At 40.7% G+C, this 27,422-nt stretch overlaps 1 protein-coding gene across 1 annotated transcript in view; it reads left to right on the top strand.

Annotated features, from left to right (window-relative positions):
* ESRRG (estrogen related receptor gamma) overlaps positions 1-27,422 on the top strand; it is a 612,201-nt gene that overhangs the window by 177,375 nt on the left and 407,404 nt on the right. The window contains exon 2 of the mRNA XM_087424360.1: positions 5,042-5,127. The gene's annotated coding sequence lies outside the window, so the exon portion shown is untranslated. The remainder of the gene's footprint in view (positions 1-5,041; positions 5,128-27,422) is intronic.

Raw genomic sequence — 27,422 nt, 5'->3', positions numbered from 1 at the left:
TGCGTATTTTATTAAAGATGGGGAGCTGTTAATTATAAGCTGACTGATGTAATGAAGAGCTCTTAATTAATCATAAGAAATGCTATGTCATAATCACCACTAGAGACGGTTTGTTGGGACTGTAAAAAATGGGGCTTAGAGCTTGTCCCTCTAAATTTGGAGTGTGCTATCTCCAAGGGTCGAATTACTCTGGAAGCTGGGTCAGCCGTGGCCTTGCCCACCTCCAGCTGTTCCTGCAGGTTCAAATAGTGTGAGCTGATCTGTGTTTTCCCCCCAGAGAGAGAAGGGCATCTCCATCTTACCTCACTGTTGGGGTCATTAGCGATTGTCTATGACTTGCAAAAGCCATTACTGCTTTCAGGCAGCTGTGGTTGGTAGGACATTAGACTGGTCCACGGTGAACCTGGCTTCTAGTCATGACTTGTTAGTCACTTTGCCTTCCAGGTCCTCCATTTCCTCACTGGTAAAATGAAGGCTTTGGAGTGGATCATCTGCAAGAACTCTGTCAGCAATTGCGTTCTTGTATCCTCTAGGGAAGGGAGTAATAAACCAAGGGGAAGTTGCACTCCATTTGATTTTGGGCGCATTAATGGTATTCCGAGTTTGAGTGAATACACTGTGTGCATCCTCGTTGTTGACCTTCCTCTTTCTTTCCATTATTTTTCTTTTCTTCTGGTCTTTCACTTATTTATTCTTTTCTGCTACGTATCCCTTCTTGACTTTCCATGTTTCCAGAGTCAAAGTGGAAGGAAGATGATTGGCAATGTGTTAGAATGGAGCATCTTGACTGACTTAAGGAGGAAATCACTTATTTTCAAAATATTCTTCCTCACTTTCAGAACAGTTTTCTCCTTCAGAAATTGCATCAGAAAGTAGCCAATATTATTGAATTTGGGAAGACTAACTATAGAGTGGCAAATTCTGGAAGATCTAAATCTGGAATTCTCAGTTTGGGCTCAGTTTAACTCGGGGAAAGCCTTACACTGTGTCCGTCACTGAAAAAGCTGTATCTAAATTGATGGATTATTGTCCACTCTCAAAACTGTATCTGTCTCTGACCTACTGTTCCTTTCAAGCGACATATGTTTATTATATTGTTCCATTTTTCTCCCTTACTGGAGCAAGCTTGGAGTGCGGAGGGCTAAAATCATCTTTACCCCAAATCTGCCCAGTAACAAGTAGCTCGTTCGTATATCCCGTGCCTGCCCAGGATAATCTTTTCTGATTGCCTTTATACAAATCCTGAAAAACATCTTCAAATAATCAAACCTATTTAGACCCACAGGAGCAGCGTATGGCAGGGAATCTAAAAAGCTGAGGAATTGCTTCTGTGTATCTTTTATTATCTGACTATATACTAAAGTTATATTCAGAGGGATCATAGGAACTCTCTGTGTGTCCCATTTAAAAATCTTCTGCTATTCTTTTACTTTTTGAGATTATGTGCTGCACAGGTTTCTGTATCTATATGTAAATAGATTACAGGTAACTCCTCCCAGTAAGATGTCTTCCTAAGGTTTTGGAATCAAAATGTACTTTTCTCCACATTGGTGTTGTTAATAGTTGGGTTCCACTGTTGTGCTAGTATGTTTCAGGAATATTATGTGCTAAATGGCTTCTTTCTCTCTCTCTTTTTTTTTTTGGTGAGGAAGATTGGCCCCTGAGCTAACATCTGTTGCCAATATTCCTCCTTTTGCTGAGGGATATTAGCCATGAGCTAACAGCTGTGCCAATCTTCCTCCATTTTGTATGTGGGATGCTGCCACAGCATGGCTTGATGTGTGATGCCCAGGTCTGTGCCCGAATCCGAACCCAAGAACCCCAGGCCCCACTGAAGGAGAGTGTGTGAACTCAACCACTACACCACCAGGCTGGCCCCTAAATGGCTCCTCTTTTTATTGGAATATCCATTCTCTGTACCAATTTAGAAGCTGAAGAACATATTTCTCTCTCTCTGCAAGTAGAGAGGTAATTCCCCATCTTCTAAGGAGATGACTACAACAACCCAGAGGCTGCTGCTAGTGGGAATGGGGGTGGTGTAAGTCCTGTTGCTTTGGGGTCAATGACTTTGTGGGTGAAAAGACACTGATAATTTAGTTCTTTGTATTTGCTCTAAAAATATTCTCTGGGATAGGGAATGGAACCCAGATGCTTCCTCCCCCAATGCTACACTGTATAACCATGTTTGGGTGGCACCATTCACATTGTAATCTGTGTGAAAGATGCCCTCTGGAGTTGTGCAATGCAAAATCCGTGTGAATGTATCTGGTACTTCTTAGTCCTGGAATTAATTTGCTTGTTGTCAGTTCCTATGTCCAATCTCAATAATTAATTGAGTATAGGCAATTCCTAATTTACAAAACAGTAGTGTCCGAGTCTACATTTTAAATTTGGTTGTTTGTAATTCAGAATATTTGCAGACAGGGAAAAATGAGTTTCTAGGTTACACACAAAAAAATCTTCTCAATCATACTGTAGCTGAACTTCTAAACAGAAGATCTGTTACAGCAGTCTTGTTTTCTATCCTTCAGTAAATTATCTGCAATATCATGTAAGAAATCTTCTAGCTGGGTTGGTTATCACTATTTAGGACAGAATTAATCTGGGGAACTGTATATTGCATTCTGTAGTAATAGGAGATCATTGGGGTCACAGGAACAAATTCCACATAAGCTTCCAATGTCCCATCGTGTTCCCTCCCTCCCAAACCCTGAATAGGACAGAGCATGAAATGGAGAATGAGTTGTGTATGGCAAAAATATGCAGAAACTGGGGTCGGGGGAGAGCAGTCAAAGAGCTAGGTTCTAATTCATCCTTCACCCCTACTTCCCAAGAACTCCCAAATAGCAAGATCCCAATTGGCGATGGGACGACTAGCTCATGTGTCTTTGGGCTCAGAACACTTCACATTCTTTTGTAAAGAATTATGGAAGCACTAGGCATCCATCTTTTCTCTCCTTGCAGCAACTCCTGAAGGTCTTGTGCATGACTGAAAGGGAGATTAGTGACTAAGGTAGTAGTTGCTCCTCCCCAAGACTCTGAGAGCAGGATGCCACTGTCTGCTGACCTGGGCTGCCCCGTATGTATGGGAGATCACAAGTAAGAAAGATGATCCTGTGTTGAATGCTTCTGCTCTGAGATAAAGTCTGTGTGTGCCATCAAAAGGAGAACTCCTTCCAAAAACTGTTATTTCAATATGAATGTTATTTTGAATTTTCATTGATTTCAGAGGGGGCTTTGACAAGTTATATATTTCAAACGTTAACTTGAAATCACAACCACATTGGTCATGACCATTGGCGTTATTACAGCACAGCAACACTATCTGATGAAATCAGCACCTGAAGGATTTTTGTTCCTTCAAATCCTTCTTTGGTACTTCTTGAGTCCTAAGTTTTCTTTTTTTTTTTTTTTTTTTTTTTTAAAGTAACAATCTAAATTAGTTCCCCTCAGGCTTCTTACCCCGTAGTGTCAGTTGGGTGGGTTCTCGCCTAATGTTTCTTTATACTTATACGAATTATAGCTTTTTAACAGGCCTCCTATATTCACAGTCCTAGGAAATAAGCAGGATTGGATTTTCGTGTTTGAGTCATCTTGCCTTTTTTCTCACTCATGAATGTACTGGAAACATCCTCCTATTTTTATTTGCAAAAGCACCTTCCTCTCTTGATTCTAGACTCTGTCCAATTCCAATTTATACTGGAAGCCTCTTTGGTCTCTGGGCTTAGTGGATCTTCCGCTCTCACTCTATGCAAGAATTTATTTTAAAATTATCCCTTTGTTTTCTAATACTCAAATAAGTTTCTCTTCAGCCTGAAAACAAATGATCAAAGTTTGATTCCAGTTGCTTTTCGTAGACTTGGGGTATTAAGGTGAAGTTGGAATTGAAACGTCAATCTTGTTTAATTGTCAAACATTTTACTTTTAACTTCGTTCTTTAAAGAAAAGGGAAAACCTGTGGGTTTGAAGGGTGTCTTTAGTGAATACGATTTACAGCCCCTCTGAGAATCTTCTAATCACAGTACAGGCGTCTCTTGGAAGTGGTCACTCCCCAAAGTCTATGGTTACAACATTCATGCCTCAAAGGGTGTGATGGAAAATGGCCCGGTGCCGCCTGATTGATGAGTTTTCCTACATCTTTTACTTAATAAACTGCACGGGAGTGTGCCCCAAACAAATTATTAGGGGCGTTTGGGTTGACCATTGGTCTCAACCTTCTCTTCTTCTGCCTTCTCCTTTCCCTGGGCTGCAAGTCCAGCACAGAATTCCCCTGAATATCCAAGGGATCACTGTGTTGCTCTGAATAGTTTTCTCTGATATGAAAGAAAAGATATAAGAAGTATTTAGTTAAATCACGTGGAATTGCCATTTTTGTAAGTCAAGATTGGTAGAATATTGGCAGTTTCATGAGGTTCAACGTCATAGATTCCTCTGGTAAACATTCTACCTAAAACAGCACGTTGAAGTGCAGATTTGGCTACAGCCCACTGTGGAGTCATTTAAAACAGAAGCTTCAAGTTTTTCCAATCAAGAAAAACTTTGCTTCTCTGGCTGTTCCCTTTTCTGAGGACCAGAGAAATAAGAAACAAACCCCTCATATTTGGAGAAATGCATATATTTTGAGACTAATGTGAAATGAGTAGATAGTCTTTTTGTCCCTGTGGTGGAAGAATTTTTATTTCCTGAAAGTTATATATGGGTGTTATAATGGAAAACGCTTTGGAAACTTAACTGGAGCATTCGCTATAAATAAGAGAAGAGCTGAAGATTAATAAATCTGATAAAGATGAGAAGAAAACTTAAAATAAGAAATGAGAACTGTACCTTACTTTGAGTGTTAATACAGCCCTGAGTATATATATAGGAAAAGTCAAAGACTCGCTAAAGGCAGAACGTAGTAAGTCATAGCTATTAATGCCTGCTTAACTCTATTGCCTGGGAGATTTTATTAAATGCATCGGCCAAGGAAACTGACCTCACTTTTTTTTTTTTCCTTTTTTGGGTTGGATCCTTGCTCACGTCACGTCGCATAAATGAATAGAGCTGACAATTTACTGGTTCATCAATGAAACAATATTAAATTATGAAGATGTAAAGAAAAAATCCTACGCTCACGTTGTTTGAAAGGTAAGCTGTTCCCCTACAAGATTAGGAGATATTAATGTTCATTGAAAACCTACATAACATAATGCCACGTGATACACATAAGAGGGTTAAGTGTCCTCTTGGCATCTCTGATTCCCGCTGTGGACCTGGCAAGTATTTCATTAGCAACGTACATGAAGAGGCTCCCATGTTTTCCTCATTCTGTCTTTTCAAATGCAAAAATACCATTTTTCATGCTTTTAAAGTGTTTTATTTTATGTGCTATTCTGACAAATTGGACTTTACTGATTGTGTGTTGCAGTGATTATGTGGTTCCTTTTGAAAGATTTTGCCCTTATTTCTGTTGATTCACTATATTGACCATTAAGCCATGGTTGTCAGGGTCAGAATAATTTCTTAATTCTTGTCTTTGGTGATACACAAGGAGTAAAATATTATTTTTCTATATGTCTTGTTCCGTGCTTAAGATAGGAAGCTTTCTCTCCCTAATTTGACCTTCTGTGAACTTACTAAAAGTTCTTGGTATGCTGTCACTTACCAATTGGATACCTAATTCTTTCCAAGTATATCTAGGTATTAAGTCCCCTTGTTGGCTACCATCAATTACTCAATTTGTCTCTTAGACTCAAGTCCTTTACTTGGCTCCATGGACCCCATTGTAATAATTATCATATAAAGATCAGAGCATGGAGGGGCTTTTTCAGTGGCGAGAGTTTGTGCTTCCATCTGATTCTCAAATGGGTTCACAATTCAGGAAAGGTGACAAATTACTGCCCTAAATGGTTAGCTCCTCCAAGGCAGGATCAGTTATTCATTTGTTATCCCTACTACCTGCTGCAGTGCCTGGCGCAGAGGAGGTGTGCAGGAAATCCATGCACACTTGCTGCCAATGATGCCTCTCCATCCAGCTTGGTACCGAACCCTCTGGAGCAAGTCAGATTTTCTGAACAGCATTCAGCAGATTCCTGCTTCAGTGTGCAAAATGGCACTTTAGAAGTTGAATTACCTTTTTCATGGCGCCCGAGTTGCTTAATTTGCAAATGGAGAATAATTTAGGCAATGGGAGAATATGTTTCCATGTGTGAAGTGGATTGAAATGAGTTTGGTGTTCTCTCTGCTCCTTCAGCTCAAATGATCCTAAAATGGAGTTCTGGCCAAAAATCATTCAGTTACATGATTCTGGGATATCGTCTGTTGTTCTATGTGACATCAATTTAGTTTTAATTATTGGTGATGCTTAAATCTGTCTTCTTATAAACTGCAGGTGTGCCTCGCTTTAAGAAAACTGGAATGTGCTTCAAATTCGTGCTCAAACTATGCCTTTGCTTGAAGGGGCAATTATTTGCACTCTCAAAATAGCTTGGCTTTATAAAATAATTTATCACAAGACTCCTTTAAATAACTAACTCTCTCAGAGCATTTAAAATATGATGTGATTTGAAAAATCAATGTCCACTGGCTCAACTTTTCAAGAACACATCTGCTTTGTAACATGAGGCTGGAGAAGGGGGAGGAACGAAGCTACGAGGACTGACGGTCTTAAATGAGCTGAAGAGGAATTAATTTTAATTTACAAAATAATTTGCTTTTCTAGAGTTTCCCAGGGAAAACACCTTCACCTTTATCACCTCCAAAGTACATAAGAAAAAAAAAAAAAAACAGGCCAATTTGAGTTTGGAAAAGATAAATCTATTTCTTCGGTCGGTCACATTCTGCATTATGCATGTGCGTAAAAGTGAGGTTTGCTTTGATCCTGACTATTAAAAGTTTATTTTTAAACTCAGACTGGGCAGGAATCCAGCGATGCTCTTTCTCCCTGCAGCACATCCTGGTTTCAGGTCCCCAGCCTAGCGGAATGCAACTCAGCAGCAGGAAGTAGTTGAAAAGTGTGGAGACTTGATGGGTGCTGAGGGTTTCTCTTCCCCCTTCTTCCCCTCCATTTTTGAAATTCAAATTGAATGCAATTTTCAGCTCATTTGAGCCAGAATATACTGTGGCTGAGCTTCAGTGGCTCTTAAATTCAAACTCACAGGAGAAAACAGATATCATCTGTCACAGTGGGTGGGAGAGAGTACACTCCAGCATTTTATTCATGGGAGAGAGAGCTCTAGTAACTAATTCAAACCTTTCTCACTAATCGACTAATCATTCACCAGCAAACTTATCAACTAATCAATGAAACCTTTAAGACACTCGTCTTATGAAGTCTGGGAGCAGTTTCTCTCTCCCTTTTAAAAAAATAGTTGTTCAAGTCTATTTTTGTGTTGCTGGCATTTCAATACCTTTTTTTGCAAACTGAGACAGAATATCATGGCAATCTTTTTTCTGCCCTTCCTGACTATTTTTATTGTTTCCTTCTTTAATGTCTTTGTCAATGCTGTTTATTTATGACTGAGAATTAGCAGAAAGCTTACTGCTGGCTACGTGGGGCCAACATTTGGAGTTTTTTCTTTCCTGAACAGACAGCTTGAAAAATATTCTTCTTTCTTGGAGCAAAGGTAAGTTTTGCTCCAAGAAAGAAGTTTTAATTTTACCACTTAAAAGAGGAAGACCCACTCCTACAGTCCTTGAGTTTGCAAATGTGGCTCATCTGCAGGGTGGCTGTGTCAGGATGGCTTGAGAATGCCTCTCGGGAAGCTTCTGGTACTGGGTATGTGTCTAGGGAATGCAAATGGGTTTGAACAATTGATAATCTGAAATCCGCCCTCCGATTTCAGAAAGGATGTGATGTGGCACACTGGTTCTGAAATGTAGGTTTTGTTCCTTACCACTGGTGCTTGTCTTTGACTGTTTTAGTGTAAGCCAAAATTCCCATGGGACATGGAGGCCATTAGCTTTCCCTTGCTTTTTTTTGGTCGAGGTCCATGAGAGACAAGTTAATTTTGATGTTATTTCAAAGTAAGTAGGAGTAAAATAATTTGATCCCTAAATACTATCATTTCTAATGAAATTAGTTCATAGCATCACACTTGGCGTTTAAAAATGTTTGCAGTAAGTGTATGATTAGGCCATATATATTTATACCTACTTGTGTGTGTGTGTGTTTACATATCCCCAAGGTCTCCAAGAATATGACAGCAGGAATTTCCAGTCATTTTCACGTTAATAAAGGCATCGGCCACTTTATCCTCTTAGTGGTAATGTGCTTGTGCATTGGGTAGAAGACATTTATTTCATTTCCTTTATAAGAAAGAATACCCTGATTTGTTAACCTTTTTCTTACTATTGTACCTCATACAACTTCCAGAACTACATTGTTGTTTCTTCGATACAGCTGTAAGAAACCAAAACCTACCTTGACAAAGAATCCAAACTTTTAGCTAGTTACAAAATTAGTTAATAGAATTTTAGTTTTTCTACTAAAATATCTGATCTTTTCAGTTTATAAGAAGTTACTGAGTATTTGCTGTGTACCAGACATATAACAGATAAAAGAGTGGTTTTCTTACCTAAGTGAGGTAGACATTGGAGATGAAATATCAGCATCAGTTATCTGGGAGAGGGTGAAGCTTGAAAAGGCCCCCAGTTTCTCAAATGACCTCAAATCTGCAGTCCCCCTCCATTTCCTCAGTTGATAAACACTGGTGTAAAACAAATATGATTTAATGTTGAGGTGGTCGAAAGGATGATACACCAAATAAACAGTGAAAAGGTTAACAAAATATGCATACCGAGGTGCTAAATGTATAGTATTCCTCAAAAATGCTTACAGCATTGGGCAAGGGGCGGACTGGGGGGTGCTGTTACTCTGCACTGTGGGATAGGCAGGCCAGGGATCAGTGGGGGGAAGCACGGAGGACCAGGTCTGGAGGGAGGCAAAGCTGGAGTCAGGGAGAATGTTTGAGGGAGGGTCCTTAGTGGTGTGCTGGAGCCTGCTCATACCAAGAGAGCCAATTGTTAAATTTCTGGGATTTTGTGAGCCAGCTCTTACAAAATATTATTAAAAATTAAATTGCATAAACTTACAATTAATGAATGATATTCAAAACAACAGTAGTAAATACTCAAAACTTATAATTTTGGGGGCTGGCCTGGTGGCGTAGTGGTTAAGTTCGCATGCTCCGCTTCAGTGGCCCAGGGTTCGTGGGTTCGGATCCCGGGTGCGCACCACTTATCAAGCCGTGCTGTGGCGTTGTCTCATACAAAACATAGAGGAAGACTGGTACAGATCTTAGCTCAGGGACCATCTTCCTCACCAAAACAAAACAAAACATCACTTTCTAATTATTACTTCCCCCTGTATGGCTATTATCTGTGCTCTTGAGGTCTGTCTATTGTATCTGGATGGTGGAAATACTATATAATGTGAACTGCTGCCCATTTCTTCCCAACTCTGTGTAGCATGATGTCATGTTGGTAATCATGGCTGTTGAAATCAGCCATGGTGGGAGTATTTATACCAGAGAAATTGGCAAATGCTAAAAATTGTTTTTTTTCTTCATTTGAGAGCCAGTGATTAAATTTTACCAGACAAACACTGAGGATGGGGTGGGAGTGGGGCTAAAGAACTGGAAAGTGTGAGTGGAAAAATGTCAGCAGGTAGGGTTGTGTAAGGAGAATGGTTCGTCTCAATGAAGAGCAGGGCTTTAAGTTAGGCAAACAGTTTACAGTTGATTTATAAATAATTGGGAGCCATTGATATTTCAATACTTTTTTATTATTATTGTAATATATGTTCACTGCAGAAAATTTGGGAAATAGCATAATAGCTTACACTTCTATAATGTTTTCTCTGTGCCCCATACCTTTTTTTTTTTTTTTTTGGTGAGGAAGATTGGCCCTGAGCTAACGTCTGTGGCAATCTCCCTCTATTTTGTATGTGGGACACTACCATAGCATGGCTGCCAACAAGTTGCATAGGTCATCTCCTGGAAACTGAACCTGGGCCACCAAAGTGGAAAGTGCCCAACTTAACCATTAGGCCACAGGGCTGGCCCCCAACCCACACCTTTTAAGTGCCTTAAATATAAGAAATCATTTAGTCCTTGAAACAGCTGCATCAAATAGTTGCTATTATCCCATTTTGAAGATGGGGAAGTTGAGATAGAAGAGTTAAGATGTTTGGCCAAGTAGCGCAGTCCCACGTGGCAGTTCACTCTGCTCTACTGCCGCTCAGTGGAGAAAATGACAACCAGTCATCACCTCACCCCTGGAGCGCCTCTGAGAAACTGGACTAATTGTGGTATCATTTAGGAGGGAGGAGGGGACCTCTAGTTGTAGACAATTACGATTTGAGGTGTGGGGAATCTAAGTGATGAGGCTTCCAAAGCAAATCAGCCTGGAGAAGGCATGTAAGCCTAATTTAGGGACAATCCCTGCTTGTCGTCATGAGGAAAGGTTGATCATCACGGGGATTAAGCAGAGAAAGAAGACCTTTAAGGAAAACTAAGCTTTGGGAAGAAAAACAAGGAAAAGAATCAGTGAATGAAAGAATGAGCATGTGGAAAAGGAGGAGAAAGATGAGAGAGGCGTACAGAACAGTGTCATGGACATAAGGAAGGAGAGATTGGGGAAGTTCTTGCTAATTAACAACACCAAGGGCTTCAGGGAGGTTTTATAATGGTGGTCATATAATTTGTCGTCCAAATCGAATCACTTTGTGAGGGGAAGGGGCGCTATTAATAATTAGGCCGGAGACAGACATAAGCAGCCAACAGTGATGTCTGGTCATGCTAGGTTTTCAGATGGAGGAAATTGGCAGATTTCTAAAAGTTCATGACGGTCTGGAAAGGATTTCTCTTTAACCAACACTTACTGAGCATCTACCGTGAGGAATGCTGAGTGCTGAGGATAAAGATACATGTGGCAAAGTTAAAAAATATTTTGTAGGGGGAAAAAATACAGACAAAATTGGTACATGAAGCGTAATCATCCTTTGCCACGCATACCAGGAAGAAGTCACTATTCACAGTTTATTAATAGCTTTTTCTACATATTTTAGTGTTTACAGAGATATCTGTCTAACTAGTTTCATTTTCAACTGAAAAATGCAACCATGCCACATATAGGTCTGCAGTTTGCTTGTTAACATATATACATCTTTTCATATTCATCTTTAGTACCCCCTTAAATGAACATGCCATAATATATTTAGTCTTTTTACTTTTTTTTTTGCTATTTCCAATAATGCTATGCAAATTTTTTTATTCTTCTGTTCTTATATTTCTGTAGGATAGATATCTAGAGTAGGATTGCTGAGCCAAAGTGTATCTACATTTTCAATTTTATGAGAAAGCATCGGTGGATCGTTAAAAAATTGTATAAATTAACACTTCCACCAACGTTGTATGAAGACCCATTTCCTAGTCAACCATGGTTATATCAGACTTTCAGATTTTTTCCCAATTTATTATTGGGAAGTGGTATCTTATAGTTATTTCAATTTGCATTTTAAAAATTATTAATGAAGCTGAGCATCTTTTATAATTTTTATTGGACATTTATATCTTTTTTAGTGAATTTGCATTTTCATATTCTCTTGCCCATTTTTTCTATTGAAATAGTCATCCTTTTCCTTATTTGTTGAAACTTCTTGCATACTAGGAACATTAACCCCTTTTCTCTTCAGTGTGTTACAAAAATCTTTCCCTGTTTTATTTTACCTTTTCATTTTGCTGTTGATAATCTATCTTTCATCAAGGAGAAGTAGTCAAACATGTTTGTTTTGATTTTTTGTGGCTTCATGTTTTCCCATCTTGCTTAGATTGGACCCTTCTCCCCTAAGAGAAAGAAAAGTAATATTTATTTTGTTCTAAATCATTTACATATTTTTCAACATAATTCTTGATCCTCCTAGCTCATAGATGAGTTGGGAAGACAGCTGCAGAGACCAGGTATTTCCACTTCATGGGGTTAGTGCTCTGAGGGAGGCCCAAATGCCATGAGACCCCAGAGGAGGGCATTTGGGTGGAAGGGAGGGAAGGGTGTGGCTGGGCTTCCTGAAGGGTTGACATCTGAGCTGAACCTTTAAGGCTGAGGCAGCAGGGGTAGGGAGGGTTTCCAGCTGAGAGAAATGACAAGTCAAAGAGACATGAAAACTTTGAAAAGCCAGTAAGTTTCACAGAAAGAGAAGCCACGTGGTTTCTCAGGGTGGGTCAAGGGAAAGGGAAAGCTTTTTTTTTTTGGTGAGGAAGATTGGCCCTGAGCTAACATCTGTTGCCAATCTTCCTCTTTTTTTTTTTTTTATTGATGTCTTAATAGTTTACAACACTGTGAAATTTTGGTTGTACATTTTTGTTTGTCAATCACCATATACATGTCTCCCTTCACCCCTTGTGCCCACCCCACACCCCCATTGCCTCTGGTAACCACAATACAGTTTTCTCGGTCCATGTGTTGGTTTATATTCCACATACGAGTGAGATCATATGGTGTTTGTCTTTCTCTTTCTGGCTTATTTCACTTAACATAATACCCTCCAGGTCCATCTATGTTGTTGCAAATGGGATGATTTTGTCTTTTTTTATGGCTGAGTAGTATTCCATTGTATATATATACACCACATCTTCTTGATCCAACCATCAGTCAAGGGACACTTGGATTGCTTCCACTTCGTGGCTATAGTGAATAATGCTGCAGTGAACATAGGGGTGCATAAGCCTCTTTGGATTGTTGATTGCAGGTTTGTTGGATAGATTCCCAGTAGTGGGATGGCTGGATCATAGGGTATTTCTATTTTTAATTTTTTGAGGAATCTGCATACCGTTTTCCATAGTGGCTGCACCAGTTTGCATTCCTACCAGGTGTGTATGAGGGTTCCTGTTTCTCCACATCCTCCCCAACATTTGTTGTTTTTTGTCTTGGTGATTATAGCCATTCTAACGGGCATGAGGTAATATCTTAGTGTTGTTTTGATTTGCATTTCCCTGATGATTAGTGATGTTGAACATCTTTTCATGTGCCTATTGGCCATCTGTATATCTTCTTTGGAGAAGTGTCTGTTCATTTCCTCTGCCCATTTTTGGATTGGGTTGTTTGTTTTTTTGTTGTTCAGTTGTGTGAGTTCTTTATATATTATGGAGATTAACCCATTGTCAGATATGTTTTGCAAATATTTTCTCCCAGCTGGTGGATTGTCTAGCCAATCTTCCTCATTTTGCTTGAGGAAGATTGTCACTGAGTTAACATCTGTGCCAGTCTTCCTCTATTTTGTCTGAGGGATGCCGCCTCAGCATGGCTCAATGACCAGTGTGTAGGTCTGCACCTGGGATCCGAACGCACAAACCCTGGGCTGCCAAGCAGAGTGCACGAACCTAACCACTATGCCACTGGTCTGGCCCTCATATTTTTAATGAGGAGAGAACTAGTTTCCTGAATTTTTCAAAATTTCCACAAAGAATAGATATTACTTTTATGGTCAGTAAAAGGAATTTTAAACTGAAGAAAAGGAAAACTTGGAGAGTGGGATTAAATAAACTAAATAACAAATCAGTAAGGGTAAGAAAAACCTCCCCCCAAAAGTATTAGGGATGAGACTAAGGTGGACAGGGATCCTTGTTTGAAGATTAGGAGGAAGGTGCTTGTCATCTTTAATATCCATGTGCCTTCCTGCAGTGACATTGGGACCAGATGGTGACAGGTGCCACCTAACTGAACTTGGCTTTCAGCCTCTCAACTTTCAAGCCTCATTGCGGGCCACTCCAGAATAATATCCCATTATCTGTAATGAGGTCCTTCCTGACTGACTTGGCAGTTAAAATCTCCACAACGTTATCCCATCACACATTCCTAATTCTACCACACCATTGTGTTCTTCTGCTCTTCACTTTAAAAAGCGTAACCACATTCCACAATATATACAAATATTGAATCATCATGTTGTACACCTGAAACTAATCTGATGTTATACAGCAATTATACCTCAAAAAGAAAAAGCGTAACCACTGTGGGACCTTGTGTGTTCCACCCACATGCTTCCTACTTGCAGTTCCTTGTCTTTGGGAGCCCTTCCTTAACTCTTTGTCAGGCCTACTGGAATTCCACTTATGCTTCAAGGCTCAGCCTAAAATTCGTTTCCTTCCTGTATCCTTCCGTGACCTCTTTAGCTAGAAGAAACCTGGATGTTGAAATGTGCACCAGTACCATTTAGGACTCATCCTAAAGCAACAGAGTAATATAGTGATATAGTCCTGCATGTTCCTTACTAGATCGAAATTTCCAGAAGGGCAAGAACTGTGTCTTCTACTTCTTGGCAGTTCTCAGGTCTTTAACACAGTGAAGTCCCACCTTCCCCAAAAAAGGCTGGAACATCAAACCCATCTGCAGAAACAGACCTGTGGACAGCAAAGGCTAGGACACATGAGGGATGAGGGTGCTCACAGAATAAATACTCAGAATGTAAAGTCGTTTCCTGAAAGTAAGAGGTTAGGAGCTTGAGGAGAGGGTAATTCTAAATAAACCTCAGAAGGAAGTGAGCTCAGGAATGCACAGGCAATGACTAAATGGATTACCTCGTTTTCATGGTGGAGGGCCGAGTTGAAGTTATGTGGAATGAACTGATAATGAGACAAGTTCACATCTTCCTTCACGTTTGGTGACCAAAGAGCAATACGGATACAGAAGAGACCTGAGAATATCTGAAGATCTGAAGCAGAAAGAAAGAGGTGAGAAGAGAGATTCAAGACGCAGGAGAAAAAGAAGGATGCTTGTGAGAAGGCAGAAGTGAGTCAGAGAAAGGTTCTTCAGAGGGGATGTGAGTCAGAAAGGAAGATTACATAATAAACTTGGCAGAATGTCTATGAAGTGAGGACAGTGGTGAGGAGGTTGACCCTGGCCTTAGAGAGGGAAGCTCTCCAGTGAAACCGTGTGGTGCCTCATAATTTGAGTGAGGTCAGAGTGACATGGTGTGGGCAGAGGGGAGGTGTCGAGGGGTGCTCTGGGGAACCAGGCACAGTTTCTGTGAGGACACTGGGAGGATGATGGCATAGCAGGCAAGGTAGCTGTCCTTGGAAAGGATCACAGACTTAGCAGCGTTACAGTTGAATAGCATCGTAAACCAAGAAGGGGCCCAGGAGATCTGGTTCAGTATTCTCATTTGGTATTTAGGAAAAAAGTCTACAAAGCTTAATGTCATCTCTCAGGTCCCCCTTGCTCTACTCTCTGCCTGCCTTTCTGGACTCATCACGTGCCTTTCTGTTCTCTCTCTAAACTCCAGCCAAACTGCTTTCCATCCCCTAAACCTTACATTCTTTCTCGTTGGCACCTACAGTTCTCTCTGTCTGGAAGGTTCTATTCTTTGCCTAATTCCCATTCAAATTCTAGCTCTCAGCTTAAAAACCTTTCCTTAAAGCATCTTCCCTTTCCCCTCTCCCACACACTAGATAAGGTCTTTATTATGTGCTTCCAAGAATTGGTCTCCTATGTCTTAACTTTTGTGGGACATATAGTTACTTCTTGACCGTCTCTTTTATTTTCTAGATTGTGAGTTCTAGTCAGTCCCATCTTCTAGTACTGTACCAGTCACAGAGTAGTTGCCCAATAAAAATCTCTTGAGTGAGTGAAGGAAGGAAGAAACATAAATTTAACTGACAAGTTTTCACCACCAGTTGTTGACGGAGCCTGCCATGCTGCTTCTGAAACGCAGTACAATCAGGCTTAATTCAAGTGTGGTTTGAACATTCATGTGCAGATTTGGGAAGCCAGTGGTTTTTTTTTTTTTTTTTTTTCCTCTAGTATTTTAACCATTTCTAAGTGTACATTTCAGTGGCATTAAGTACATTTACATTGTTGTGCAGCCATCATCACCACCACCCATCTCTAGAACTTTTTCATCATCTCAAATGGAAACTCTGTATCCATTAGACGATAATTCCTCCTTTCCCCCCACCCTCCCCCCAGCACCCTGACCTTACAACTACTCTAGGTACCTCAGCTAAGTGGAATCATATAATATTGTCTGGCTTATTTCACTCAGCATACTGTTTTCAAAGTTTATCCATGTTGTAGCATGCATCAGAATCTCACTTCTTTTTAAGGCTATTCAATATTCCTCTGTGTGTATATACCACATTTTATTTTTTCATTCATTCATTGATGGACACTTGGAGTGTTTCCACAGGAGACCAATGTTTTAAATCTTGAGATACATAATCTATCATGTAACCTGGGGGATGGTCAGTGGCATAAAGGCTAGTGGTTTCAAGCAGCGGAGGAAGCGTAGATTGAAGAATCACCATGCGCATGTCAGAGTCAACAAAAATGTCCAGGAACCTAGAGACTTAGACAGGAGGGAGAGGAAATGTTTCCGTTGGGTCAAGGCAGCCTTGATATGAAGAGGGTGATGAAGATGGGTGCCATGAATTTCACATGATAGTAAATATTGAAAAGTAGGATTGAGAGAGACTCATTTTTCCCTTTCCCTTGTTATCAAAATGGAGGAGTGAGATGAATAAGAAGGGGCCTAAAAAAATAAGACATCAGCTGAGAGGAGAAACTAGGGCAAGAGGTGAGAAATAGATGCAGGATGAAGGGGAGTTTGGCCACAGTCTAATAGGTATTCCACAGGGCACAGGGGAAAGATGTAATGATGAAGGAAGAGCCAATCACGTCTTAATTCAAATCCATCCTACAATCTTCATGTAGGAAGAGTCCTCAGCACTACAAGATCAATGACTATATTGTGTAGTTAATGACAATCTGAAGAAAGAGATTCCACAGCCACCATTAGGCACCAATCCCTCATGTGCAAGACTTTCTTCTTTTCGACTAGACTGGTTTGGGCCCTTTTCTTCTCCTTGACTTTTCAGTAGCTGGAGAAGAATTATTCGTACTCATTCCATCAAAATCCCTCACACGCCTGAATTCTTTCTCAGTTAAAGATAGCAACTAGATTAAACTCTTTTTCCTTTCTTTTATTTTATTTTTTTTGGTGAGGAAGATTGGCCCTGAGCTAACATCTGTGCCAATCTTCCTCTATTTTGTATGTTGGATGCTGCCACAGCATGGCTTGACGAGCAGTGTGTAGGTCCGCACCCAGGATCTGAACCCGCAAACCCTGGGTCACCAAAGCCAAGTGCGTGAACTTAACCACTACACCACCAGGCTGGCCCCAAACTCTTTTTCCTTAAGAACATTTTAGTTACAATTTTCTAAGCCTTTAATGCCCTTTGAATTATCTGCTCTAAGTTCTCTTGAGTTAGGTACACCAGTTGGAGTAGCCAGATTTTCTCATATCCTGTTTGAAGTTAGTGTTCTCCTTAATTATCTGGTAGCTCCCCCTCACCATGCCAGTATCCAGTATGGCATGGCCTTGCCTTGGAGTGAAAGAGCGCCATATTTCTGAAAGCAGCCTGATGAGGGGGGGCTCATTACGCACCATCCCCATCAAGCTCAACCTCTCAGCCTAGAGGCAGAGTAAGTAACTTTCCAAGATATTGCTGGCCCTGAGATTGTGTTACCTCTTTGGAAAAATTATTTTTTTCTTTCTACTTCAGAAGTCCAGACCATCGGCCCATTTCAAGTTGCCTCTGATCTCTAACTGCTGCTCTTCAGCCCCTTGAATCCATCCTTGGGGACATTCTCACTGGTCACTTTGCAGAGCCCCCTCAGGCCAAGAAATCCTCTCTCACTTTGTTTCCACTTAACCCTTGCCCTTCAAGGCGGCGAGGCACCTTCTCTGGGCCTCCTCCCTTGTAGTCTGTTATTACTTGCAGGTGATTAGCGGGTGGCTTCTAAGCAAAAAGGAACATTGCCCCAGGCACCGCTCTCCCAAAGGCTCTTGCCATTTTGCTACAAAAGAGAAAAATCAAGCCTTTGAAGAGTGTCTATACACTATTCATGTACTTAGAAAGAAAGGAATGTCTATAAAATTTCAGGAACACTATTAGATTTTACTCAGTTATCAGAAGACAGAACTATTGGGTTCTGTCTCGGATTGCTTTTGGAATTAAAAAGAAACAGTTGCCTTGGCTAAATGTCTAGGCTTTTAGTAAAAGCTTATTTGAAAATTTCTCTCTAGACGCTAATCTCCCAACCAGTTGTATTCCAGTGAGACAGAGTGTCCATGAAATATAGTAATTGGTGCTGCGTTGAGCTATTTTTCTTGCAGGGGGAGCTAGCTGCATCACAGCATGCTACGTCCAAATTCAGCATTCCATGTGCACACCGGCTACTTACTGACTAGATGAAAACTCCCTTCTCTACCTCAGTCCTCCAGACTTCTTTGTCACCTACACTGCTACCTTCAGAACCCCCAGGGGAAATATTATGTGCTTCTTTCAACATCTTGAGCTACTGTCCCCGGCATTAACTGAAACATACTTTTTTTTTTTTCCTGGATCTCTAAACTATCGCTCCAAGTACCATGTCCCACTCGGAACAACAACAAAACTAACCAGTTCATTTTCCTGAGTTTTTAATTGCTGGTTTCTCTCCTTTTATTTTTAGTGGAAAAATAAAATTAAAAGCCCAGCAGAACCTCCTCCCCAACTCTGCCAAATAAACATTACCAAACCATTCCATAGTATTTGGATTCAAGATGTGCAAGAGCCCCAAGATCATACGTGGAGTCATTTTTTTTCACGCGTGGTCTCAGTTTTCCTGGGAGGGAAGCTGGTTGTGTTGAAGTAGCTGATTGTGTAGCAGAATGTTTCCCAAATGTGCTCAGAGTCTCCAGGGCAGGACCTGGCACTCTGCATTTCAACAAGCACCCAAGGTGCCTCCTTGGGTCCAGCAAGGCCGGGAAACACTGGTCCATTCATTCTCACATTTTGCTAGCAGAGGTGGCCGGATCTCGGGGTTGTCCGAGGGAGTGTGGAGTTGTTTGTGTGGCCTTTTTCTCTTGCTTGGCTCAGATTATTTTGTCCTGAGGAGATCATGAACACTGAACAGCAGGCCCATTTTGAACGAACCAGGAAAAGAGGCAGCCTATTAAAAAAAAAAACAACCTAACCCAAAACAAAACCTGAGGGGTGTGTTCTCTTTTATTTGAGAATAACCTTAGGAGGTGTAAAGTTGAAATACTCCTCAGGGCAACTGCTGTCTTGCTTGTCTCAACATGTTTTATATGACAACAATAATAAAGGCTGTTTCGCCATCCTGTTTAAGTCACAAAACCAAGTGGATTCTTTGTTTCCCTGCATGAGAACTGCATGTGGCTCCTATTCCCTGATAAGGTGGCTTAGAAAAGTGACCTGTTGCGATGACCTGGAAATCTTCTTGAGTATAATCCTCTAGATAGTGGTAGATGATAGAGAAGAAAATCAGGCAGCTTTGGGGTGTGCTGGGGAGAGCTGCTGGCTGTAAATACACATAAGGCAGACAGCACACTTTTATTATCTATTGAATAAGGCAGGCTGGGGACTGAGGGACAATTGAAAACAGTATCTTGGGTACATAATTGAGTTTTAGATGTTCTCATCTCACCCAGGGCTGCTCTGCTGTGTGCCCAAGTCCCGTTTCCACCCTGCTATCAATAAACCCGAGCTGGGGCTGCAAACTAGATCAACAACAAAAAGCCATGACATTAGCCTTTCCTTTATTTGCAACACTCTTTGGATTGCCATGGCAACAAGAGTTTTAATTATGGAGAGCCAAAATGATAACTTGTATATTAGATGTGGCTCACTTTTCCCCATGGATGAAACTCTGATTGGAGAGTCACTTTGTAGGTGGCTTTTGCTTCTAGGCTGGATTTTATTATCTGCTCTGACAGACAGCTCTTTTGCTCATGGAATGAACCAGAGGAAGCTGAAGTCCTGGCTGAAGGGGCTGCTGGCCAGAGGCCCTGGTGGGGATGAACTGGACCTTTTTGTCTCAGAGGCAGACTGATGTACTCATCCCTCATGAGTTTAAGAATCAAGCGAGCCATTACCTCAAGGGCTGCTTTTGGCTTCCCCTTTCGACCAGTGGAAATCCACGTGTTAGGAGAGAGACTTGCATGAAGTATCATCTGGTAATCAGCCTTGACAACGTTCAGGATTATGCTAGGGGGGCAAACAAGTAATTCGATTGCCGTAACAGTCATGGAAATACACAAATCACAGCAGCTTTGCAATCAGAGCTATGGAGAGGGAAATGTGGGAGAGGGCGTCTTCCTACGCATGCGCCCCCCTGCCCTGCATTGCTGGATCTACTAGGCCGTTCCTTGAATTTCTCTTCAGGCTTGGAGAGGCACTACACCATACCTAACTATTTCCGGGCTTCCTCTTTCTGAAAGCTCTTGCAAAGCTAAATAATCTTCCCCTTAGGTAAGCATAAATCATTGTCTACCTTCTTTGCTGCTTGAGTAGACCTTTTGATACGTTCATTAATTATGGCCGCTGCCTGGTGGCACAGTGATGGCTGAGTCACCGCTGTGAGCATCTTTCCTGGAACGCCCCCATATCTGACACTGGGCCCTAAAATCCAATTGAACGTTAAAGAAGCCCTTCTTCTCTGTAATGGACGAACGGATGGTAGTGAGGAAAAGAAATATGCCTGGAAAATGTGGCAATGTGGTTGTAGGAGTGAGAATAGGAGAGGGGTGGATACATGGAATATTGATGGAATGATGTTGTCCTGAAACACGCTGCCACTGTCTCTAATCTCTGGCAACCCCTGGAATAAGACCCTGATCCTCTGCTCAGTAGATTTGCTGCCTCCGTCAATAGTCCAGTTAATCACAATCCCAGTTTTCGAAGGCCAGAATGCCCATGCAGAACTGTTTAGAAATAGGCACCATGGTTCTGATTTCTAATCCCTTCCCACATTATTTTTTTAAAAATTCCTAATTTTTGCTAAATCTTGCTTAACTAATGACACAGTTCTCTGTGTTTGTTTTGCTTCCACGTTCAGGAAGCTTTGCGGCTATGATTTTGATTTTGGAGTTTAGGCATGTTAATTAAGCCTTTGTATGAAACCAGAGGGTTCTGTTTCTTGTTTGTTAGTTTAATAAGATTTTGTGTCAAGAATGGCACTGAGAATCTGTCAGAATTAGCTTGGCTGCATATGTGTAGCTCAGCGCTTTGAGACCCTTGAAATGTCTGTTTTTAGGACATCAGCAGGGGGCTAATGAAAAGGCTTTGTTGATTTTAACGAATTGCAAGCCACTGTAGCCAAAATAAATATAATCTGCTTTTTGGATTAGTTGTCACAGATGATTTTACCTACTAACAGTGATTAAAGAACCCGAATGGACCAGGAACATAGCTGCTCTCCAGTGACTCTTGCTAAAATAGCAATAAACAGAAGTAAATAAAGACTTAGGGCATTAGTTATCTTTAATAAACAATGACACCAAATATACTGCGTGCAGGCGTGAAGGGGTAAGAGTGGGGGCTCCAGGAAGATCGGGGTGTCAAATACCTACATGGTGCCCGATTGTTAAAATAACTAGAGTACTCCCCTGTAATGTTCATCTCAGTAAGAAGTGGGTGGTTAGAAACACAGAGCTGTCTTCTGGTTTCCCAGCCCCCACTCCGAAGCCAATCCCATTCATTGCCATTCTGCTCTCATCTTCCTGTGGACTCTGGGACCAAAGTTGAAATCCTGCAACTATAGGATTAGAGTATGAAAATGAAGGAAGTGTTAATGACTGGTGTAATTATTAACCTTCTTGCTGCAGTAATTCTACCCAGTTAAGGAACAGGAGACCAGCACTATATCCTTGCCTGTATTTTTCTATCCTGATGAAAAGAATGACTTGCCCTCATGGACAAACCGAGCCTCATTTCCCCAGGAACATCTGACTGTATTTTCCCTCACTGCTGCTTAACATTAACCAGAAGAAGAAAAGTTGTGGCTGAAACCCTCTTAGGTCGAGTGTGTTTGTTCCAGCTGAAAGATGCCTTTAGTAGGCAGGAAAAAATCCTCGGATGTGAGAACCTATGGTTTTCCTATTTTTAATCTTAGCAAATGTTTTAAATTATGCTGTGGTTACTTCATCTCAGATGGCAAAGTAAGTGGCAAACAGAGCTTTCCTTACCTTCTTTTTCCCCTGGAGGGTAGACATTATGGTATGTGTTTACAGATGCAGAAACTGGTAGGCTCAACACCCACAAATGAGTCATGGCAAGGACCAGTGGTAGAGCAGCAGCCTTCCAGTACCTGGGTAACGTGGGTGTTAGTTGCACTGTTGGCTGGCCCCAAACAGCACATACCCACTCCCAATTCCAAAGGTTATCATCTTACCTATGGTTATACAACCTCAAGAACTAGTAGCTGTCATTTATTGAGTTCTTACCATGTGCCAGGCACTGTACTAAGTGTCTTACAGATGGCATGCCATCTAAGAGCTTACAACAAATCCATTCGTCCCGTAGATGTGTATTGACTGATCTCGAGTACGAGGCTCTGCTGTAGAGATACAGCAGGGAATAAATTCGATACAAACTCCTGCCCTCTTGAAGTTTTTATTCCAGTGACAGGGGTTAGGACAATAAACACAATCAATTAAAAAATAGTGTTCTATTGGAAGATGGTAGGTGCTAGAGAGAGAAAACGGGAGTGGAGAGGTGTTGCAATTCTAAATAAGGGAAGCAGCAAACCACCCCCAGTGAGGAGGTGGCTTCTGAGCCAGGGCTTGAAGGAAGTGCGGGAGCAGCCATGTGGGTATCTGGGAAAGGCAAAGACAAGTGCACCGACCTTGAGAAAGAGCTGCCTGGAGTGTTCTAGGTGCAGCAGGCAGCCGGAAAGGAACGGAAGGAGAGGGAGGTCAGAGTGAGTAAGAGGTCAGGTCTGTAGGAGTTTGCAGCCCCTTGTAAGGACTTCACCTTTCCCCGCAACCCCCCTGCCCCCAAGAAGGTAGGAAGCCCCCTGGGGGGTTTTAGGCAGAGGAATGACATTATCTGTGGTAACATTTTCAAACCCTAAGAGATAGGTAGCATTTCCTCATTTCACCAATGGAGCCACAGAGAGAGTGCAGAGTTAGTTCAGTTAGTCCTTGTAAAAAGTCACAATGTGATTAAGACCAGAGAGCATGCTGTCTTCCTCCTCAACACAACTACTCCGCTCTGCCTCCTGATGAAAGATGAGTCTGGTGTCTACATGATGTCTTTCTTACCGGCAAATGGGAAAAATCTTGTAAACATTATTTTTCAGATGATAGCTTTTGAATATCTGGATTCAAAGTCATGAGTAATTGGACCATTCAGGGTACCATTTGCATCATTAAATCCAGTTTTCCAACAAGACAGCAGAATATAGTGAAATCTGTAAATTGGGTGAAATTGCTTGAGGTCCCGTAAACAGGAAGTGGCGGATCTGGGATTTGAATCTAGGTCTGCTGCTTGACTGTGAATCTCATGCCCTACTCATGCATCACGCTGCCTCTATCGCTCTTATAACTTTAGACACTAAGCTGCATTCAGCATACACAGGGAATGAGGTATGGTACTCTGCTTGCACTGAGCAGATGCCCGTAGTAGTGACCTTTTTATGTATTTCCTTCCCTTAACCTCTTCCTCCACACTCCAGGACAGATCCTTGGGCAGGTGTTATGACCAGAGGGGCAAGTATCAAAACCCTATAGCTAGAAAGAGCAACAGTGTAATAAGTGACATAGCGTTGCATAGAGGTAGTCTATTGGAGGCTGTCTCTAGATTTCATTTGTCTTCAGGAATTTCTTTTCCAAATCCTGTAAACCACCACTAAATGATATAGATATCGTTGAATATCAGTAAGGGTCTATTCTTTCATGGTGAATTTGCAAGGTAAATAAGCATCATTAAATGTTCTAAACTAATTCTTATAATGAATGTGAAAGGCCATACCCACTCAGACAAATGCAGGCTGTACATACAGAAAAATGTACACACACATACACACCCACACACCACCAGAGTTCTCTGTTTTCTAGGTCTTCTGTGCAACTTTGGTGTTAGGTATCTTGATCAAATCTATTTGTAAGGTTTAAATAATTACGCTGTCTTTTGTGAGGAGCCAGACCTTGCTGGGGTCAAGGCCAAATTCTGGACATGCCTTTATCAAGAAGATTTTACGTCTAAAATCTTTAGAATTTTGCTGGACTAAATAGTTTTGTAGCACAAGCACAGCCTTGCTATTTTCCTTTTCTAAATAACCTTGGATTTCAACCTTGTATTTTTTACCAAGAAAGTGCTGCTACATGAACGAATGATATACAACTTCATCTTGCTTCCTGCAAAAGTTTTCTGCGATATATTTCTGAAGTTATCACACACTGTGGTTCTACCTTTTTGTAGGGTTTATGTGGCATCTGCCACCATTTCCCTGAATAACATAACAAGATGCCAGCGATATGCAGCCTTAGACTTATTAGAATAAAATTTAATACAGGTGCTCTGTTCATTTTCCATGGAAGTCTTACTTGGGTGTCTGGCATTTTGAAATAAGAGGAAGTAATTATCTTGTTATACCACTATACACTGACAGGTGGGATGGACCTGAACAAAAGCTTGATTCTGCTTAAAATTCAAATTAACACCCGGGTCAGCTCTGTGGTGGTGTAGAAACACGATATTTCTCCTCCATGCAAGACTAATTCGGGTGCGTGACGTGAGTTATTCTGGTCTGATTTCTAGAGAAGGGCCCCAGCTGTGGTGAGAGCCTGTTTGGTTTTTCCCTGCAATCTTTAAGATAAGAATAAAAAGAATGTATTCCCTGTTTTAATAAGTTATTAAGGAAGCAAACTTTGTTTACTGGAAAACATTGTTAACCCAGCAACGGATTTATACTGGTTGGTGTTCAAATTTTGGAGCTGCTTTTCAGCCTGAGCCGAGGGCTCTAGCTGTGGGATTGGTCTTCTCACCAAAGCCTTGGAAATAGGATGCTTCTCAGTTCAAATCTAGAAATGCTGTTCCTTTAATGACGAACATTTTGACAAATTAAATGTAAAAGTACTGCTGCCATGTGGATGGTGTTTTATTTACAAAGGGACAAACTACCAGATGACTTGGAATTAGCAAACCCTTGGCTCTAGGAGAGAGAGCATCAACCTGAGCAGATAAGCACATGAGGCCTCATGTTTGAGATCCTCAAAGTGATGGCAAGCTAATTTCCCGTAGTTTCTTTAGTGGTTAGATATAAATAGTTTTACTCTGAAATAGAAACATTAAAGAAAGTGAATTTATACCACTTTATATTTGAAACTGAGATAAAAATATGTAACGGTGGGGCCGACCCCGTGGCCTAGTGGTTAAGTTCAAAATGCTCCGCTTCAGCTGCCCAGGGTTCAAAGGTTTGGATCCTGGGCGTGGACCTACACCACTCGTCAGTGGCCATGCTGTGGCAGCAACCCACATACAAAACAGAGGAAGATTGGCACAGATGTTAGCTCAGGGCTAATCTTCCTCAAGCGCAAAAAGAGGAAGATTGACAACAGATCTTAGCTCAGGATGAATCTTCCTCAGCAAAAACAAAACAAAACAAAAAATGTAATGGCTAATACCAGATATTTAATTATTATCACTAATTTTATTTGCAGTTTATGAAATGTTATATTACTCATTTGATATTTATAATAAATCTGTGATGGTGATAGTATAGGCTTCATTATCCTCGTGTGATAGATTAATACCTTAAAGTTTAGAGTTTGATTTGTCTAAGGGCATAGACCTTATTTTGGTTTTCAGATTTTCTTATTTAAAATATAGAGCTTTTAAAATTGTATACCATTGACTTTCATAGATTATTTTTCTTTTTAGCTAATGCTCCAATTTATATTATATATATTTATTTTAATTCAAATTGCAATTTGCTTATCACAGAAATTTGGGTTATAGAGAGGTCCCTTAGATTGCTATCATTTTTTTTATCTCATAGTGGAAAAGTTAAACAATAATGAGACAAAAAAGAAGATGGGAAGAGTGTTTGATGAAGTTTGGATGTGAGGAGTAAGATGGGCATATAGCATATCTATAGAGAGAAGTGTGCATGATCTGGAACTGTGGGGAAGAAAATTTGCACTTAATTTTACCCTTACAAGTAGGTAACAAATGGCAGTCTCATTTTTTTTTTTCACCAAGATATAGAGTTGAGGTAGAATGAGATGATAGAGACAGCAAAGTTTTCCTTCTAAGGGATGATGGGTCGCATATTGGTTTTCCAAACTCTCTGTGTATACAGAGGTGATTACATTCATTAGTACATTTAAAATGAAGGATAAAAGAATTTTGAGTATTTAAAATAAACTTTAAAATATCTATATCTGAAAATAGGAATATTCCCAAGAGTAAACAAAATGAATTCTCCCAGAAGCTGATGTTTGGAACAAAATTACAAATGCCTTTGTAGATTTTAAATTTGGCAAAACATGTTCTACCATCATTTAAAAATAACAGCTCTAAAAGGCTCATAAATAAAGACATAACAGGCATTTTGACATTTAATACAAAAACAGCATTTTGATGAACTGGGTAAAAATGAATCACAGACATATGGATTACATATTTCTTATAATGTGCCTGAGTTTTAAAATTGAGGTGGTGAAAATCTGGCAAAATATTTTTGGGGAATTTGCTATATATACTATATTTAAAAAGAGGTGAAGATGAACTCCAGACTGCTGTGATTGCTCATGACATTGAATTTGATAGCTTTTCATTTGCGTATAAGAAATTCTTCTGAAATAGCTCAATCTCTCCACGTGTTGTGGAAATGAGTTGCTGGAGACGGTGTATACCAATTCATTTGGTCACATAGTCAATCAACAAGCACTTATTACCAGGTGCTTGCTGAATGCCAGGCTTTGTGAATGTTGGGCACTGGGACGACTTCTAAGGTGGCTAAGATGAATTGTGGACTCTGCTGTCATGAGAGGGGTAAACAGTGGTAGGAAGGTGCTCACAAATTTCTGGGTAATCCAAATACTTTGGGGTACACAAAAGAGACTATTTACAGGGTATTTACTGTGTGCTGGTCTAACCACTTTCCATTCATTATCATGTTTAATTGTTAGATCTCCATAAAAATAGAGATATTATTATTTCCTTTTAATGGATGGCAAAACTGATGTTATGTCAAAATGTATAGACTAAGTGATTTGTTAAGTGACCGTGGTAGTATGCTAATTGGTAGCTGCCAATGACCCCATGCCTTCTGTATTCACACCTGTGTGTAGTTACTGCCCCTTGAATCTGGGCTGGCCTTGAGATTCACTTGAACCAATGAATTGTGGCAGAAATGGCATTGTTCCAGTTCCAAATCTAAGCCTTAAGTAGGCCTGGCAGCTTCCGCTTTGGTAGTCTTGAAAGCCCCAAGTCACTGGGTAAAAAAGTCTAGTTACCCTACCGGAGAGCATGTAGAGAGACACATGGAGAGGGAGGGGCCCTGAGACTACAGAAAGAGAGAGAGAGAGAGAGAGAGAGAGAGAGAGAGAGTACAGCTAGAGCCCAGCATCCCAGCTGAGCCCAGCCCCCAGCCAA

The sequence above is a fragment of the Ceratotherium simum genome, chromosome 36, assembly GCF_057802395.1.
Source record: "Ceratotherium simum simum isolate JZ-2026a chromosome 36, ASM5780239v1, whole genome shotgun sequence".
NCBI lineage: Eukaryota > Metazoa > Chordata > Mammalia > Perissodactyla > Rhinocerotidae > Ceratotherium > Ceratotherium simum.
This window is presented reverse-complemented; position numbering and strand designations above follow the sequence as displayed.